A 17,592-nucleotide genomic window follows, 5' to 3' on the forward strand; every position below is an offset into this window, starting at 1 on the left:
TCCAGGTAACACACCTCTCTGACCCCCGACTATGGCCACCACATCATAGAAGGTACAGGAGAACTCCAGAATAGAGCTCATAGGGGTACAGAAGTCTTCTTGATTCCTAGCAGGGGGCTTCACGCCTAGCTCACACCTTGCTTGCACTCTATGTCCAGGTGGAAGCCTGTCCTCTAAGCTGATCTTTGAAACTGCAGGCGGATAGGAAACTGATTGTAGAACGTATCTTGGAAATCACACTTCTACTTTTCCATGCACAGAACAAAGTTACACTGGTTTTAACCTCACACGGACAACACTGAGACAGCGGCGCTCCAGCTGACCTCTAATGGGGCTTTGAGAGTGGGGCTTGTTGAAGGCTGACATAAATAGAACCTGAGCGGTCTTTAGCCTTGGGCGGTAGGAATCTGTATCATGAGCTCTCTAGGCAAGTCTGAGCACCACGACTTTAACTGATTTTGTGAAGTAGGGCAGAAGAGAGCGAGTGGTATCAGGGAAAGACAGAAAATGTGCTTTTCTGGGAGCAGTTAAATCAAACTGTCAGCCACGTGCTTTCTGATTTGGTTAGCATGGTCCCAAAGTTTGGAATCCACAGTCTCCTGATGTTTGGGGGACCTCATTGGATCATCTGTAGGAACATAAAGGGGTCTGTCTTCTGCAGGTGGAATAAACCCCTGAATCTGAGAAAGAGAGAGGGGCCATGCTGAAGACATTGACCAAAGCCTGGGAAACCTAGTGAGGTCCTGGTGTGCTGGAAGCTGCTTCACCACCCACCCGTGGGTTTTGGGAAGATGTTCTGATGACTCAAGGCAGGAGAGTTTTCTGGAAACCGGTTTCCGACTTTTCAACACACATAGGTACCCATCCCTGAAATTCTTCCAGGGGGTGGGGGGAGAGGGGGAATGGGACAACATCTGCCATTTCCAAGTGCGGCGATCTTTTCCCCCTTTAGAAGAATCAAATAGCCCTGAGTGCTGAAGGAACGGAAATGTTGTAGAAGGAAAAACGACCGGCATAAAAGCTACCCCCCAACCCTGTACCATGTGTACCCTGTACGCACCCTCTACCGGAACATTCCCAACACAAACACCACTCCATTTGTCTACCCTTAGACGATGTGGTTACCAACAACTCACATTTGCGCTTGCTCTGACTGAAAGAACCAAGTCACCTGAGTGTCACATACAAGCACCAGAACAAGAATCAGATCTGTTAGCATCGTCTCATGTCCCTACCCACCACAGCTGCAGGCCTTGTCACCCTTCAAAGGAGGTGGGGGTGGCTCCCCACTTCAATACAGTATCTACAGTACGCCTGGAAAAGCCATCAAAAGCCTTAAAGGTACTCGGGCTGTTTACTCCACATTCCTAGCTATCTGCTGCCCAATTAACTTGATTTGCAGCTGAGAAAATACTCAGAGATAAATCGACTTCCCCCGAACTGTGAAACAAAGGGAGAGAAGCAATCATGTTTATAAAGTTATTGCAAACAAATGCACTTCAAAAGGAACTCGGGTGACGGATTTCGTTTCACAGGGTCCCTTGACAGGCAGCCTCTGGGGACCCTCTCTCTACTTCTGCCAGGGTTTTCCATACCGGTCCAAGGTTGCAGGATGGAGTGCAAGGTGCAGAAATAATCTAGTCTGGAGCCTCAACCTACCTGGTCCGGCCAGTTGGTGGCTGGCCCAGACGGGTTTGTAATACAAACTTGATGATAAAAATTTAATACCAAAAAAAAAAAAGTTGACTATCTTTTGAATTGATAACTTGATGGAATGGTATTTTGAACATATTGACTTCAAATACTCCATCAAAATACACGTCACCTGTTTCTTTTTACTTAAAATAATTCCCTATAGAACATTTAAAATGATGTGTGCCTCCCACTTGTGGCTGCTGTTTTATTCCATTAGACAGTCTGTCAGTCTAGACTGTGGGTTGAGCTGGCCTGGGGGTAAAAGTCGGTGAGCAAGCAGAAGCCTACTTCTTGCTGGTAAAGGAAGTCGGGAGATTTTAGGCTAGTAGTGACCCCTCTTGCTGAAAGGAGGTATCTCTGTGAGGAGAGCAGCATGTGGAGGCCAGGCTAACAGACGGCAAACCTGCCTTCCTTCTGGTTCTAATACTTAACCTCAAAGGAACTTTAATATTTAAACCAAATGGCATGTGAGATTTCAGTAGGCTGATGTATTGCTCTCCGTTCAGCCATTTGAGAAATCCTACTGAGGCCTCCGCGCAGCTGAGCTCCAGTTGCTGCCACATCCCAGTGGAAGTCTGGCACAGCACTAATGAGCTGAGGACATTTTTTTCTCACTTGTTTGATATTAAATAGGAAAGCCTTTCGAATTAAACGTTTACAGATAGTGTGAAAATTGGAAGTGTGGGTTTTAGCTGAGCCAAGTACAACAGATCCAGAGCCTGCGGTTGCCTGACAGTGAGATGGTACGGCGGCGGGTAGCCTTGCCCAGAGAAGGGAAGTGGCGTGCTGGGGGAGGGGCTTCCTCCTTCCACGGATGGATTGGCCTGGCAGAGTGGTGGGCTCACTCTCCTGAGGGTCCCATCTGTCCTGAGCACCAAGGCTTAACATATGAACTTACTGCTTTAAGCCAAGAACTCAGTGCTTTCCCATTAGGTTGGACTGGTTCTGTAGAAGCCATTGCCTGTCCTGTCATCCTGTAAGAATTCTGTATGGGTCCTCAGAAAGCAGAGACAAGTACTTTCTGAGCACGGGCAAGGCCCTTTAAATAGATTAACCCGCTTAATCTTCAGCACAGTGCGACATAGAAGGCGCTGCTTTTGATTTTGTTCTTTGTTGCTGCTACTGTTTTGTGGATGGTGGGGACCAGGGCCACAGCCACAGCCACAGCCAGTATAGCGGGCAGAGGAGAGCTTTGTGGAGTCAGTTCTTTCCTTCTACCTTTAAGTGATTTCCTGGGGTCAAACTGAGATCTTCAGACTTGTGTGGCACGCTCTACTCAATTAGCCATTTTGGTGTGTTTGCATGCGCACACACACCTCTGTGTTTTCCTTTGTTTTTGTTTTTAAGTAGCTCTGTGTTATAAAGAGGTAGAGACAACTATGAACCCAAACTGACTGATCAGAACCCTGGGGGACCACACCCACCGCTGGCTGTTTAAACATGATGATGAGAAGACAGGTAACTATGCAAGAAGCTCCAGATTTGAGGTCTAGTCACACACACATGCACAAGCACACACACACACACACACACACACACACGCACACATGCACACACGCACACACATGCGTGTGCACCTTGCACGGGCCTTCTCCCACTCATTACTGCTGTCAGGCCACTATGCTTGGAATTCCCTAGGAAATGGAAGTTGGCCGTACTGAGCTGTCCCAGAAAGAAGGATCTCTCTTGGAGCTGAGGATGTAGCTTAGTTTGTAGAGTGCTTGCCCAGCACAGGAGAGACCCTGGGTTTGATCCCTAGCCTCCGACCTGGCAGTGTGTTCCTATAGCCCCAGCATTTGGGAGGTAAAAGCAGGAAGAGCAGAAGCTCAACATCATCACTGGGTATAGTGAGTTCAAGTTCAGCCTCAGATACATAAAACCCTATTTGAGACAGGGAGAGGAAGAGGGGGAGGGAGGGGGGAGAGAGAGAGAGAGAGAGAGAGAGAGAGAGAGAGAGAGAGAGAGAGAGAGAGAGAGAGAGAGAGAGAGAGAGAAGTATTTTAGAGCTGACAGATGGGGCTTGGTGAATGAGTGACAACCTGAGTTCAATCCCAGAACCCACATAAACACGGAAGAGTTTGTCCTCTGGCCTCCACAAGTCTGCCATGGCACATACCTTTCTTCTCCACACAGACACACACGCCAGTAATAACATTTTAAAAAGAAAGTGTAAATAGGAAGCCACATGTAAGGAGGGATAGTAAGGGTGACATTGGAGAGGGACTTCCGGGAGCAGACTCTTCTCTCTACTGAGATTCCTTAAGAAACAAAAGATTAGCCAGGCAGTAGTGGTGAATGCCTTTAACCCCTGCACACAGGAGGCAGAAACAGGCAGATAGCTTAGTTCTAGACCAGCCTGGTCTACAAAGTGAGTTCCAGGACAGCCAGGGCTACACAGAGAAACCCTGTAGATAGATAGATAGATAGATAGATAGATAGATAGATAGATAGATAGATAGAAAGAAATAAAAAATTAAAGCTACCATTGCACTGATAACTTTCCTGCCTCTTTTCCTCAAACCAGCAGTCATATCAAGCTACAAATACAAATAAATGAGAAATCTGAAGACACTAGGAATTATTAAAAGTTAAGAAGTTGAAACTGAAACCATTATGAAAATTGGAGAAGGTCCTGGCATCTCTCCAGCACAAGTTTGTGGCCATTAAAACTGCATAGTTCTAATTACAGATGCAGACAAAAGAGGGATATGCCAGTCTCTGATTGAAAGAGAAACTAAAACTTCTATTTTGGGGGGGAGGGGTTAGGTTTTTTAGTATGCTTTGTTGTGGTGGTGGTTGGTTGGTTGGGTTGGTTGGTTGGTTTGGTTGGTTGGTTTGATTGGTTGGTTGGTTTGGTTGGTTGGTTTGGTTGGTTTGGTTGGTTGGGTTGGTTTGGTTGGTTGGTTTGGTTGGTTGGTTGGTTTGGTTGGTTGGTTTGGTTGGTTGGTTTACTTGGTTGGTTGGTTTGGTTGGTTGGTTTGGTTGGTTGGGTTGGTTTGGTTGGTTGGGTTGGTTTGGTTGGTTGGGTTGGTTTAGTTGGTTGGTTGGTTGGTTTGGTTGGTAGGTTTGGTTGGTTGGTTTAGTTGGTTGGTTGGTTGGTTTGGTTGGTTGGTTGGTTTGGTTGGTTGGTTTGGTTGGTTGTTTGGTTTGGTTGGTTGTTTGGTTTGGTTGGTTGGTTGGTTTGGTTGGTTTGGTTGGTTTGGTTGGTTGGTTGGTTCTTTTTGAAGCAAGGTTTGTTTTTTTTGGGGGGGGGGCGGGGGTAGTCCTGACTGTCTTGAAACTTGCTCTGTAGACCAGGCTGACTCAAACTCAGAGTTCTGTTTGTCTCTGCCACCCAAGTACTAAGATTAAAGGTGTATACCACCATCCTGCAAGCTTCTATTCTCTGTGGGGTGCACATACTGGGCCCTTCTTGGCTTTTCCTGGATCTGAGAAGCACCCATAGGTGTTACTGAACCTATGGGACCTGTCACATCTTTCCTTGTGAAGAATTGCTATTAGCTACAGTACATACAGAGTGTCTTCATTGTCCCACTAACCCTCAAAGTGTTAACTTCCAAATGGCTTCCTGGGCTTGATACCCATAGGATGAGGAAAGCTGTGTTAGCCTGGTGTCGGTATGCTGTGCTGGACACATTCCTTAATGTGTGTCAACTCTGCAGCTCACTCAACTTTTCCAGATGTGGCTGGCTGGGCTGCCGAGCTGGTGACACTGCAGATGGATGGCCATGGCCCCACCGCTTGCAGATGAACATGGCACCTTTGATGTGATGGGGTGATTCTTCTCATCTCTTGGCCAGAAGGAAAAGCTATTTTCTTCTGTAGAGTTCTCTGTAGTCCCACCTCAAGGAGACCATATAATTGTCAGAATACAGGGGCACTCTGTGCTGAGGGCTGAGGCTCTCACTGAGTGTGGAGCCGGCAATCTCTGGGAGGCAGAATGAATGTTAGGAGGGCTGTCAAAAAGGGATCTCTTAAAAGGCTATGTCTACATACACACACACACACACACACACACACACACACACACACACACACACACACACACACCACTTACGATTCTTCCATGAAGTATATCACACACACAAGGTATTCCATTTTGCCTGTTTCATTAAATTGTGTCATAAGCACACAAAATAAGGCACCTATGTCCTCTGCCATCGTAGATCTCTCGTCATCCCCCCACTGTCCTGCATGCAGAAATGTCAAATTGGGACATCTCCCTTCCACCACAGTAGGAAATTTATTTTAATTGAAATCTAAAGAGGAGATAAATGTCTTTAGTCTCTTCCTGATAGAGGGGGGTGGTGTAAAATTGTCTTCTTCAGCAGCGTAAGGTAGGTTTAAGGGATTTTTGGTTTCGGTTTGGGGCATATCACAGGACATTATTAAGATGGACTTAATTGCATGGAAGCGTCTTGCCTAATCCCAAACCCACGAGGTTTGCATAGTTATACAAATTAGAAACAAATGGCACGTTCAAAACTGCAGGGAAACAAACAGCGCCCAGGTGGAGAAGGCTGGGAATGGAGTCTGCATTTATTTCAAGCTATTAAAGAGTCTGTGCACCACACTGGGGCTCTGGCAAGTGAGATGTCAAAGCGCCCCTCCCCCACACCCCTCCTCTGGGTGCTGGGAGGAAACAGCTCATCTGGGGCCTTTCGTACTTCCAGCTGCTCTCAATGCTAACTCCTGCTGTTAGGCAATTCTCCTCCTCCACCTCTCTGGGATCTCGAAATGCAGTCAGGGTCTTTTGCTCCTCCTCCAGTATCCAGCTATGGTCCTGCATTCTGTTTCCAGCAGCAGTGTTGTACCATGACAGGATCAAGAAGGACTTGTGAAAGTCCTTCAGGGACACAAAGTCAGGATTGTGACATGGGGAGCGGAGGATGTGGTAGATGGTAGAGTGCTGACTCAGAGTGCAGAAGGCGCTGCGGTCAATCTCCAGAACCACATAAACTGCTGTGATGGTGAATGCCTAGAAACATAACTCTGAGGAGGTGTAGGCAAGAGGAACAAAGGTTCAAGGGCATCCTCGGCTACATAGTGAGTTTGAGACCAGCCATGGATGCATTATGTCCTATCTCAAAAACAAAGAAGTGCGGAGGAGAGAGATACAACAGTGAGGATATCTTTAAAAAAAAAAAAAACATAAGGAATCATACTACTATCTACCTTTAAAACATACCTATAATACACATAAGCCAGTGTGTGAGTATGCGTGCAGAATTTAAATGGAATTTTCCCATCTGGGCTGACACTGTTCCTTCCAAGAGCCAAAGACCATCCAACAAAGACCCCCAACATTGGACATGGAATGCTCCCCTCTGAGTTGTGAGTCACGGTTGTCTAAGACACTCCCAAACCATTACAAGCTATTACCATTGCCCTCGGTTACCTCCCCAAACCCCTAAAGCAGACGGTAAATCCTTATTGCTGAAGACGCCATGTACTTCAGACACAGGGCCCAGAGGACCCTGAACTGGACCTAACCTGAAAGAAGCCTCCCTGAGGACTTGCTTTCACGGTACCAGAAAGTGCCATGCAAGCTTCCGAAAGAGGGAAGTAACCAACAGGTCTACCTAGTTGTGACACTTGTGAGCCACAGCAGCAACCGGCATAGCGTGATGACCCTGTGTGTGCGATAGTGGCACACACACCTTGGTGGTAACCAACAGCTGTCTACTCAGACTTAAGATCCCCTCCACAAGAGAGAAATCATGCCTGGCACCTAAAACCTAACCAACTACTAGTGAAGTCATAGATCTTGAAAGAGGATCTACACCCATGCTTTTCTGAACCAGCATAGTCTCTCACTACAGCTAAGTATTCGTTCTTATACTCACAGGTTAAGTATAGTCCTCATGCCTCAGCAAGGAGACTTCTCTTCAAAATGGACAGAGACCAGTACAGGATGCCAAAACCAATCAAAATGCAGAGTCGTGGAGTGGAGCTTTGTCTAAATCAATGTATCTACAAGACACTGCCATACGTAAGACTCAGGGAACACTGCAGAAGAGGAGGTGGACAGATTATAAGAGGGAGTCTGTTGTGAGATCGTGTCTCCGAGAAATGTCAAGAGCTGCACTCATAAATCTCTCTAATATGACTGCCTAAAGCCTGAGCTGAGCAAGGACAGCAGTGGACATGCTCATGTGGATGGGGAGCCCAGGGAGCCTCAATCAATAAACATTATTATTATTATTATTTTAAAAACTCTAAGGCAACTAAAGAATGCTAAAAGTGGGAGAAATAGTCTTCCCCACGGAAGAGAACACCAACTGGTTATCCAATAGCAAATGGTCAGTCCTGAAAACACACATACAAGTAACACTATACAGACTGAGCAAGTTATATTGGGTTTCGGGGTATGTGTGTGTGTGTGTGTGTGTGTGTGTGTGTGTGTGTGTGTGTGTGTTTGTGTGTGTGTAAAACAGAGGACATGAATTTGAAAAAAGCAAGGAGGGTATATGAGAAAATTTAGAGAAAGGAAAGGTAAGGGGAAATGATTTCATTACATTATAATCTCAAAAAATAAAGGAGAAAAGAAACTGTGACATCACATTAGTCTTGGTTTGGAATACACTCCATCACTGAATATTTGGGAGCATTATTGAACTTTGGTTTCCCCATCTGGAAAACAGGATTAATGCTAACTTTGCCAAGACGTGGTGAGCAAAGACCACACATGTAAAGCCACAGTATAATACTTGCCACATATTCGGGCCCCCATCATAGCCATTTGAAACGGCACAATGGAAATCATTTTTTTCTTTTTAGTTCCATACATGAGACTGGTTGCTGATGAGCCTACAGAAGTGTGTTCATTCAGAAGCTATAGTGAGAGGTGCTGTAAGGCTCCCACTACCAATGCGACAGAAGTCTAGCGGCTAACTTACTGGAGAAGGCCAGTTTGCCCCAGCCCTCCTCTCAGCGTAACAAATGAAGACTTTTCTCTGTAGGCTGGGGATGTAACTATTATACAGGGCTTGCCTACCTCGTGCAAGGACCTGGGTTCAACATCCAGCACCGCACCCACATAATCGCCAAGAACAACATGCCTCCATGTTGTGACCAATTTATTTTACAAAATTAATTTTTTAATGACAGCACTGTGTTTTATTTGACATTTACATGATAGATGTCTTTTAAAACTCACTTGTTGTTGCAACAACAGACTGCTTCTCTTCTTTTTTGACCTTTCACAAGGCTGGTTCAAGGATGATCTAATAAAAACAAAAACAACAAAAACAAAAAACAAACAAGAAATACCCTCAAAGGATTCAGAACGAATGGAAGACGTTGTAAAGCCAGAGTCGACTGAAAACTCTCCCCACAATATAGCTAGATGTGTACAGTTTTAGGTTCATAAAACCCATTGAGGAAAACACAGAGTCTCCGTACACACCTGCCCCACACATGCATAGGCCCCACCGCCATTGACGCTCGCCATCAGAGGGGCACACCCAAACCCACAATAACACATCATAATCGTCCAAAGTTCGTGAGTGACACTGGTGCTAATGTCCCTGAATGCATGGTGTATGCATTTCAATAAACACATCTTCACATACAGCCATCATCATGGCCCACTATAGAATGTCCTCATTGTCCTCTAAGTCCTCTGTTCTGCCTGTTTAACCTCTGGCCCTCAACTCAAGATCTTTTTACCATTTCCATACTCCTACATTTTAAAGAATATCAGAGTTGCACCAATACTGTGGCCTTTAGATGGGCTCTTTTCCTTCGGTAATGAACAAATTAAGACTCTGGGGTGGGGATATTCCTCCAAGTTTTATGGCTAGGTACTTTCTCTTCTTTGTAGTATGGGATAACATTCCATTATCTGGACAGTCCAAGGTCAAGTTGTCTATCAACCTATTGAAAATCATCTCGTGTGCTTCTAGGGTTGGGCAATTATCAACAAAGCTTCTCCGATTATCTGGATATAGGTTTTTTGGGAACATAACATTTCAACACGTTCAGAAAAATACAAGACTGCGCACTGGTTAAACATAGGGTAAGAGTGTATTTATTTTTATTAAAACCCATCCAACTGTCTTCCTGAGTGGCTGTGGTGCTTTTGCAAGGGCACGGGAACTGTGGGAAGGAGGCCATCGCTCCACGTCCTCGGAAGTGTTTGGCGTTCTCTGTGTTGTAGATTTGGCCCATTGATGTGTATATAATGGCATCATTTTAAAACTTGCGTCTCCCTAATCACATGTGACGTGGGACATCTTTTTGTGTTTACTTGTTATTGATGCGTGCACTTTGGTGAGCACCCATTAAGGACTTTGGCCCGTGTTTTAAAAATCAAGTTGTTTGCTTTTCTTGTTGTTGGTTTTGCTGTGCTATGTTTTCATTAAGGGTAACATGTTTTTAAATCTCTTTTGAGATTTCTTCTTTGACCCCATAGTATTTACAAATCTATGTACACATTACATGTTTGGGGGGTTTCCAGTTTCTCGTTCAAGTTGACTTCCATTGTGATCTGAGAGCACATAGTATAAGATATTTGTGGCTTCAAGTCTGTTAGGCCAGCAAGACTGTTAGGTCAGGGGGTGAAGGTGCTTGATCCCAAGTCTGAATAGCTGAGCTTAATCTCTGTACTCCACATGGTACAGGAAAAGAACTAACTCAATTAAGTTGTTCTCTGACCTCTATACATAGATTATGTATATTTGTATACCTAAACACACACACACACACACATACACACATGATAAATAATTATACAAATATATGTAATAAAATATTAAAAAATTTTAAACTGTGTTTTGTGGCCTACAGTGTGGTTTCCTACAGTAAGTAGTTCAAAGCAAGCTGGAGAGAAACCTTCTTCTGTTCTGGTTAGGAAAAGTTTTTTTAATAGGTTTTCAGTCCAATCGATTGAAGGATTATTGAGTTCAAGAATATCCCTAGTGATTTTACACCCCCTGAATTTGTCCATTTGAAATCCCCACAAATATTTGTTTGGAAGAGAGAATAGCTTGGTAGCCCAGGTTTGGCCACGAATGTATGACCTTCTGGCTACAGACTCTTGAGTGCTGGGATTACAGATGTAAAATAAATTTTAAAATGTTATATATTTTAATTTTATGTGTATGAGTGTTTTGCCTACATGTATGTATGTGCACCATGTACATGCAGTTCCCACGGAAGATAGAAGATGGTGTTACAGGCGGTTGTGAGCCTCTGTGTGGGCGCTGAGAACCGAACCTGGGTCCTTCAGAAGAGCAGCCAGAACTCCTCACCACTGAGTGTGTCTGCAGTCCTCTCCTCTCACATTTGAAGAGTAATTCACAGGGTACAGATCCCCAGTGCTCTTCACTTCAGTTCTCCCCAAATAATTGTCCTGTGCCCTCTTCTCTCCCTCCTGGTCACTGAGGATAGATAAATCAGATATAATGTCCCTCTTTGTTTCCCTATACGAAGGGCATTTTTCCACTTTGTCTTTTTCTGTAAGTTTTTTTTTTCACTGATTTTCTATAGCTTGCGAAATGTGGCTGTTGGCCACATTGTAGGAGCATTCAGGCTCTGCTCTAATTGAAGTCTGACAGTTATTTTGAGAGAAATCGGAATCATTACTGTTTCAGACATTTCTTCCCTTCTTTCTTTATTCTCCTTCTGGTATCCCTATAACATGTATTTAGACCTCTTAGAGTTGTCCTTGGATACCCTGTCTTCCCCCCCCAACATCTTTTTTATTCTCCTTGTTTTTAAGTTCTGGAGATTTCTATCTTTTCCCAAGTCATGTCCTGTTACTAATAAACCCATCAAAGTCATCCTTCGTTTCTGCTGCAGTGTTTTTGATCACTATCATCCCTCTCTGGTTCATTATTTAGGATTTCCATCTCTCTGTTTACACTATTCATCTGTTTCTGCCTGTTCCCCACTTGATCCATTAAGACCCTTGGCGTGTCATTCCTAGCTGTTTTAAATCCGCAGCCCGGCAATTCCAACGTGCTCGCCACGTCTGATTGCCGTGCCTGTTCCTTTTCTTCAGATGGTTTGTTTTGCCTTCTGGCACGCCTTGTAATTTTTTTCTTGATAGCTGAACATCGTGCACTGTGAAGAAAAGAACTGAGAGTAGATGTCTAACAGTATGGGAAGGAGAAGGCAAGGAGGAAGCCCCCACAGGCCTTCGAAGATGTCTCTGTCCTTTGGAGACTGTGCCTGTGCACCGTGGACTTCGCTGCCCCTTAGTTCATACAGGCGACTAGGGTAAGTTCTAGTTAGGCATCTCTTTTTGCCAGTTATCTCTCGTGATAACTAAGCAGTTAAGTTCCTGTTAAGTCTCTCCTGAAGATATGTCCATTAAGAACAGAGCATTGGGACAGACGAGAAAATGGTTTGTTTTCCCCTCCCCCGGTTAGAATTACATTTTCCTCCAGTGTTTACTGTGGGAACCTGGTACACTGAACAAAAGTCATAAAAGTCATAAAATCAATGTAAGTTTCTAAGAAATGGTTTCCTCTTTTTTAAAAGTAGTTTTACATTTCTTGCTTCAAACTACAATATTTCAGCACCCTTGCCAGAAATTGGTATCACTGGCCCTATTAATTCAGTTTCATCCATTGTGTCAGTTTGTGGTTAAAATGTGCATTACTGTTTGACAAGTGACTTTGAAGCATCTCTTAGTTTGCTGTTCACCGTGGGCATGCCCTCTCTGATAAAGTTTCTGTTTAAATCTTTTACCTTTAAATTTCTTTTCTTCAGTGTTGAGACGCAAGATGTGTGTATACTTTTATGTGTGTGTATTGTCTTTTGCAAATGTTCTTTTCAGTCTGTGAGATATCTTCATTTTCTGAACATCATTAAAGACCAGAAATATTATATTTTGACCAAGTACAATTTATCAATGCTTTCTTCTCTAGTGGTGCATGAGAGTATGTGCGTGTATGTGAATGTGTGTATATGTGTGTATGTATGTGAATGTGTGTATATGTGTGTATATGTGAATGTGTATATGTGAATGTGTGTATATGTGTGTATATGTGAATGTGTGTATATGTGTGTATTATGTGAATGTGTGTATATGTATATGTATGTGAATGTGTGTATATGTATGTGTATGTGAATGTGTGTATGTATGTGAATGTGTGTATATGTGTGTATTATGTGAATGTGTGTATAGTGTGTATTATGTGAATGTGTGTATATGTGTGTGTGTGTGCATGAGGCATGTGTGTTTGTGTGTGCTTGTGTTTTAATTTGGTTGGTTGGTTGGTTTTGGTTGTTTCCTTTTGTTCTGAAACAAGTTTTTTAACCACCTTTTCCCAACAGTGTCTTTGTGTAAAGGCTTGTACTTACGTTTTGAAGTTTCAGGTTACAAATGTTACCTAAAAGCTGGAGGAATGACTCAACAGTTTAAAGCACTTACTGCTCTTCCAGAGGTCCCAAGTTGGTCCCAGCAGCCACATAGAGTGGCATACAACCTCCTATTCTCCAACTCCAGGGCTCTGACATTTTCTTCTATACTCTATGGCCACTTGCTTGCACTTACACAAAAGTCACACAAGAAATACATTCACACGTATTGAAAATAACATATATCTTTTCAAAACGATATAAGAGTGAACCTTCTAAAGTGACCTGGCAGAGCAAGGGTTCTTCTGGACATTCTTAAGCAGATTGAGTAAAACCCATTTTACTCTCTTTGCGATGCACGTAATCACACTGTGCCTGGGCTTCTAGAGATAAGAAATGCTGTAGAGGGAATAGAGAGATCCCAAATATAATTGTGATTGTTGCTAATTATACTAACTTTCAATTAAGACTGTGGCCAGAAAGGCCACAGGCAACACCAGCAAGAAGAGGTCTGTTGATTTGCGTGTGCTGTGTGTATATCAATCTTAATTATCACTTCGGCAGTCAAGACCGTTCACTTCATAGGAATTTACTCTGCTAGTGACTCATTATGTTCAAGGTACCTTTCTAGTCATAGTGACTGTACGTTATAGGCCACAACCCTCCTGCAATGAAATGCCATTGTTTTGTGGAACTCTCCCAAGGGAAACAATCTCACATCATGGTTTCAACATATTGCATGCTGGTTATAAATGAAGACTGGGAGAAAATGAGTTGAATCCAAACACTAGATAATTTTTTTTTTATCCTGTGAGCAGGTGCTTTTCCATAAGTATTTTCTTGAAATGGAAGTAGTCATGGGAATCGAGATGGTGAGCTGGATATCAGGCTAATGGACTGGTAGCCAGATATCTGGGTCTATCTTTTTGTCTAAAGGCCCAGGACCATGGCAATCAATCCACAAGTTCATAGCAACGATATGGTCCTGTGTCTAAACTTGGAAAGGAAAAGAGAACTGCCCATCAATGACAATTGTCAACCACTCCGCACTCTGTATTTGTAACATGGTTTTCAGCCTTCACTCTTTGCCACAGCCAAAGTTGGGGCAGAATTCCCCGCTTTCCTCTCTGCTGGGTGCTTCAGTTGTGGCCACTAATACTCTGAATGGCAAGTTCCCAACAGTCAAAAGATCTTTCAATTAACTCTTTTTTTCCTTTAAAGCTTTCTGATATGAAAATATTTCAACAGGCAGTAATCGCACATGCCTTTAATCCCAGCACTCTGGAGGCAGAAGTTTGAGGCCAGCCTGGTCTATGGAGAGAATCTCAGGACATCCAGGACTACACAAAGAAACTCTGTCTCAAAATAAAAAAATATTTAAAATATTCAAAGTGAGAAGAAAATACAACAAACATTTATATGCTTAGCATCGATAACTATAAAGACATGACCAATCAAATTTTATCTATCCCCCCATTTCCTCCCACCTGGTTGAAAATGATTTTTAAACAAATCCAGACCTTGTGTTGTTAGATCTGTAAATATTTTGACACATAGCTCTAAAAAGCTCTAAAAGATAGGAATTTATATTTTAAAAAAAGAATGATCACATCTACAACACAATAGCAATTTATTTATATCTAGTCAATTTACTTAAATATGTTTTCACTGAAGGAAATATTTTTCCTTCAGTTTCTCTATTGGAACCAAGATTCTAGTAAAATTCTAGACTACATTATAGTGGGTGTTGGTTCTCAACTCTTAATCCAGAGCTTCCTTCTCTTGTTTTTTCTTTCCCTTTTACAATTCATTTAATAAATCAAATAATTTCTCCTATAGAATTTGTGCTACTTCCTGATGCCTCCCCCACAGTGTCTCTATTAATTTATTTTGTCTTTTGTGTCTTCTGAGAGTTTCTGGTTGGATCTAGATCGGATCATATTGGCTTCATGTCCTCAACACAAAGTAGCTTGTACTTCCTTTAGAGGGCTTGTGATCAGCCCTCTCTCATTGTCATTTCAATATTTCCTCGGACATTGTTGTCTGGATTCGTCAATTCACCACAGGATGTAAAATGGTAGCATCAAATCATGTATTAGTAGAAGTGCATCTCTGAAGAGGAACTTTCCACACCTACTTCATGGCTTCCCAGTGACATAATGTGTATAGAAAAGGGTGGATGAATGCTTGATTCTTTTTCACATATATGATTAAAACATTCTCCCCCTTCCTCAGTTATTTAATTAGATTTGGTTTTATGACCTGAGAAATTTGCCTAATTTTATTAGAGTTGCCATTGCTGATTCTCAGACTGCCCTACAGTCAGCCTAGTGACAGTGATTTCCAGTTGACACTTGAGTCTTTCTGACTCAACATTCCTGTGTTGACTTCCTAGGAGCGCTGTAGTAGGTTAACTCAAATCCAAACTGAGTGACTCAAAACAATGGGTTATAGTTAGTTCTGGAAAGATCTCTAAAGTTAGAAGACTAGTCGGGATGGAGGGGTGGAGAGGGAACTTTCTCCACACCACTCGCCTCACTACAGCCATCACTCAGATTTCCTTAGATAGTTTGCAGATCACTCCAGTCTGTTTTCTTCTTGTGATGATCTCTCCCTTCGAGCCTAGTACAGAGACTCCTCCTTCAAGAATCTTGATACAGGATTAGGGTTCACTAAATACTACAGTGTCTACTCCCAAAGAAGGTCATCTTTATAGGCACCAGGGGTGAGATCTTGAACAGGTTTGCAGAAAACAAAACATAATCCTGCACTGGGATAATTTTGTTGCTAAGTGGTACACTTGCTTTTACATTTCCAGATCAGTCACAGTATCCGTCTTTTAAAGTTGGAAATGATGCTTAGAGACCTCCCTCTGAGAAATAAGAGTGGTTGCTATTTGGCTAGTTATTTCTTCTAGGCCTTTCCAAAAGACAGTGGAAACAAACTTATTTCTTACAGATGAAATGCATTGTAAATCCATAGCTCACTTAAGATTCAAATTCAAGATCTCAGGGCACAATCCCATGAAACTATCACAATTAACCCAATGGAATACAGCCCTGCTTCTTTCTCAAAGGCACAATACAATTATTTTCATTTTATCCCATAGCAAAGGTACAGACAAATCTTAGAGTAACAGAAGAGCATACCACTGATATGACTAGTGAAAACGGGTCAATATGTAAAAGTATTTTTGCAATTCTTTTATCTCTCTGAGTATGTTTTTTCTTAGAATAGTCACGAAAAGAATTGTATATACTGTCATTCAGTCATATATATTTGTTTGGGGGTTTTGCCTGTAAGCATGTCTGTTTGCCATGTATGTGGTTAGTGCCTGAAGAGGCTTGAAAGGAACTGCAGATTCCCTAGAACCAGAAAGACAGAAATCTGTGAGCTGCCATGTAGGTGATATAAATCAGACCTGGGTCCTCTACAAGAGCATCCAGTGCTCTTAAACATTGAGCCATCTTGCTGGCCTTAGTTTTGATTTTTAAATATTTTTTTTTCTTTTTTTCAGAGCTGGGGACCGAACCCAGGGCCTTGCGTTTGCTAGGCAAGCGCTCTACCACTGAGCTAAATCCCCAACCCCGATTTTTAAATATTTTTAAGAGACATTATTTTTAAGAACCATTTTAGATTTTCAAAAAAAAAATAAATAAAAACTGAACAAGATGGACAGGGATTTTAAATGCATCCTCAATCCCCACGCATTTATACCTTCTCGTTATTAATATCCCTGCCCAAGTGGAATATTGGTGAACCTATTAGTGATGTCCATTGTCACCCATCATCGTTCACCTTACTATCCTTAGTATTGTACATTTCACAAGTGTGAACAGACACATAAAGACACAGATCCACGCAACTGGTAGTTTTAGTTTTGGAGGAATTGGTTGTGGGTGGGAGTGGAGAGAGGGTCTCATTATGTAACTGACTAGCTTGGAAAACTCACTCTGTAGACCAGGCTAACCTTGAACTCACAGAGATCCACCTCTGCCTCCTAAGTGTTAAAATTAAAGGCATGTACCACCACACCAGGATGAAGCTGCTATTTTTAGACATCTAATCTTTAAGATTTTTATTTTATGGACATGTTTGAGTATATGTCACATGTGTGCAAGCCCCTGTGGAGTCCAGTACAGGGTGTCAGTTCCCTCTGGACTCAGAACTACAGAGGATTCTGAGCTACTTTGTATGGGTGCTGGGAGCCCACCTTGTGTCTTCTGAGAGAGCAGTAAATAGTTTTAAGGATGAACCATCTCTCCAGCTCTTTAGTAGCTCTCTGGTGTAGATACACCAGAAGAGGGCATCAGATCCCATTACAGATGGTTGTGAGCTGACATGTGGTTGCTGGGAATCAGACTCAGGACCTCAGGAAGAGCAGTTAGTCTTAACCTCTTAGCCATCTCTCCAGCCTTTCCTTGTTTTAAATGAAGTCTCTCTTTAAAAGTATGTAGAACACATACCTAAGTTCAGAGTGGCAACAGCTAATTTACAATGCGAGTTGTAATTGTAGGGGCCTCTACGGCTTTCCTTTCTCTCCTTAGTAGTCATTAAAACATTTTGTTGTCCCATTTTGATGAACTC

The sequence above is a fragment of the Rattus norvegicus genome, chromosome 2 (assembly GCF_021556685.1).
Source record: "Rattus norvegicus strain SHRSP/BbbUtx chromosome 2, alternate assembly SHRSP_T2T, whole genome shotgun sequence".
In the NCBI taxonomy this organism is placed as follows: Eukaryota; Metazoa; Chordata; class Mammalia; order Rodentia; family Muridae; genus Rattus; species Rattus norvegicus.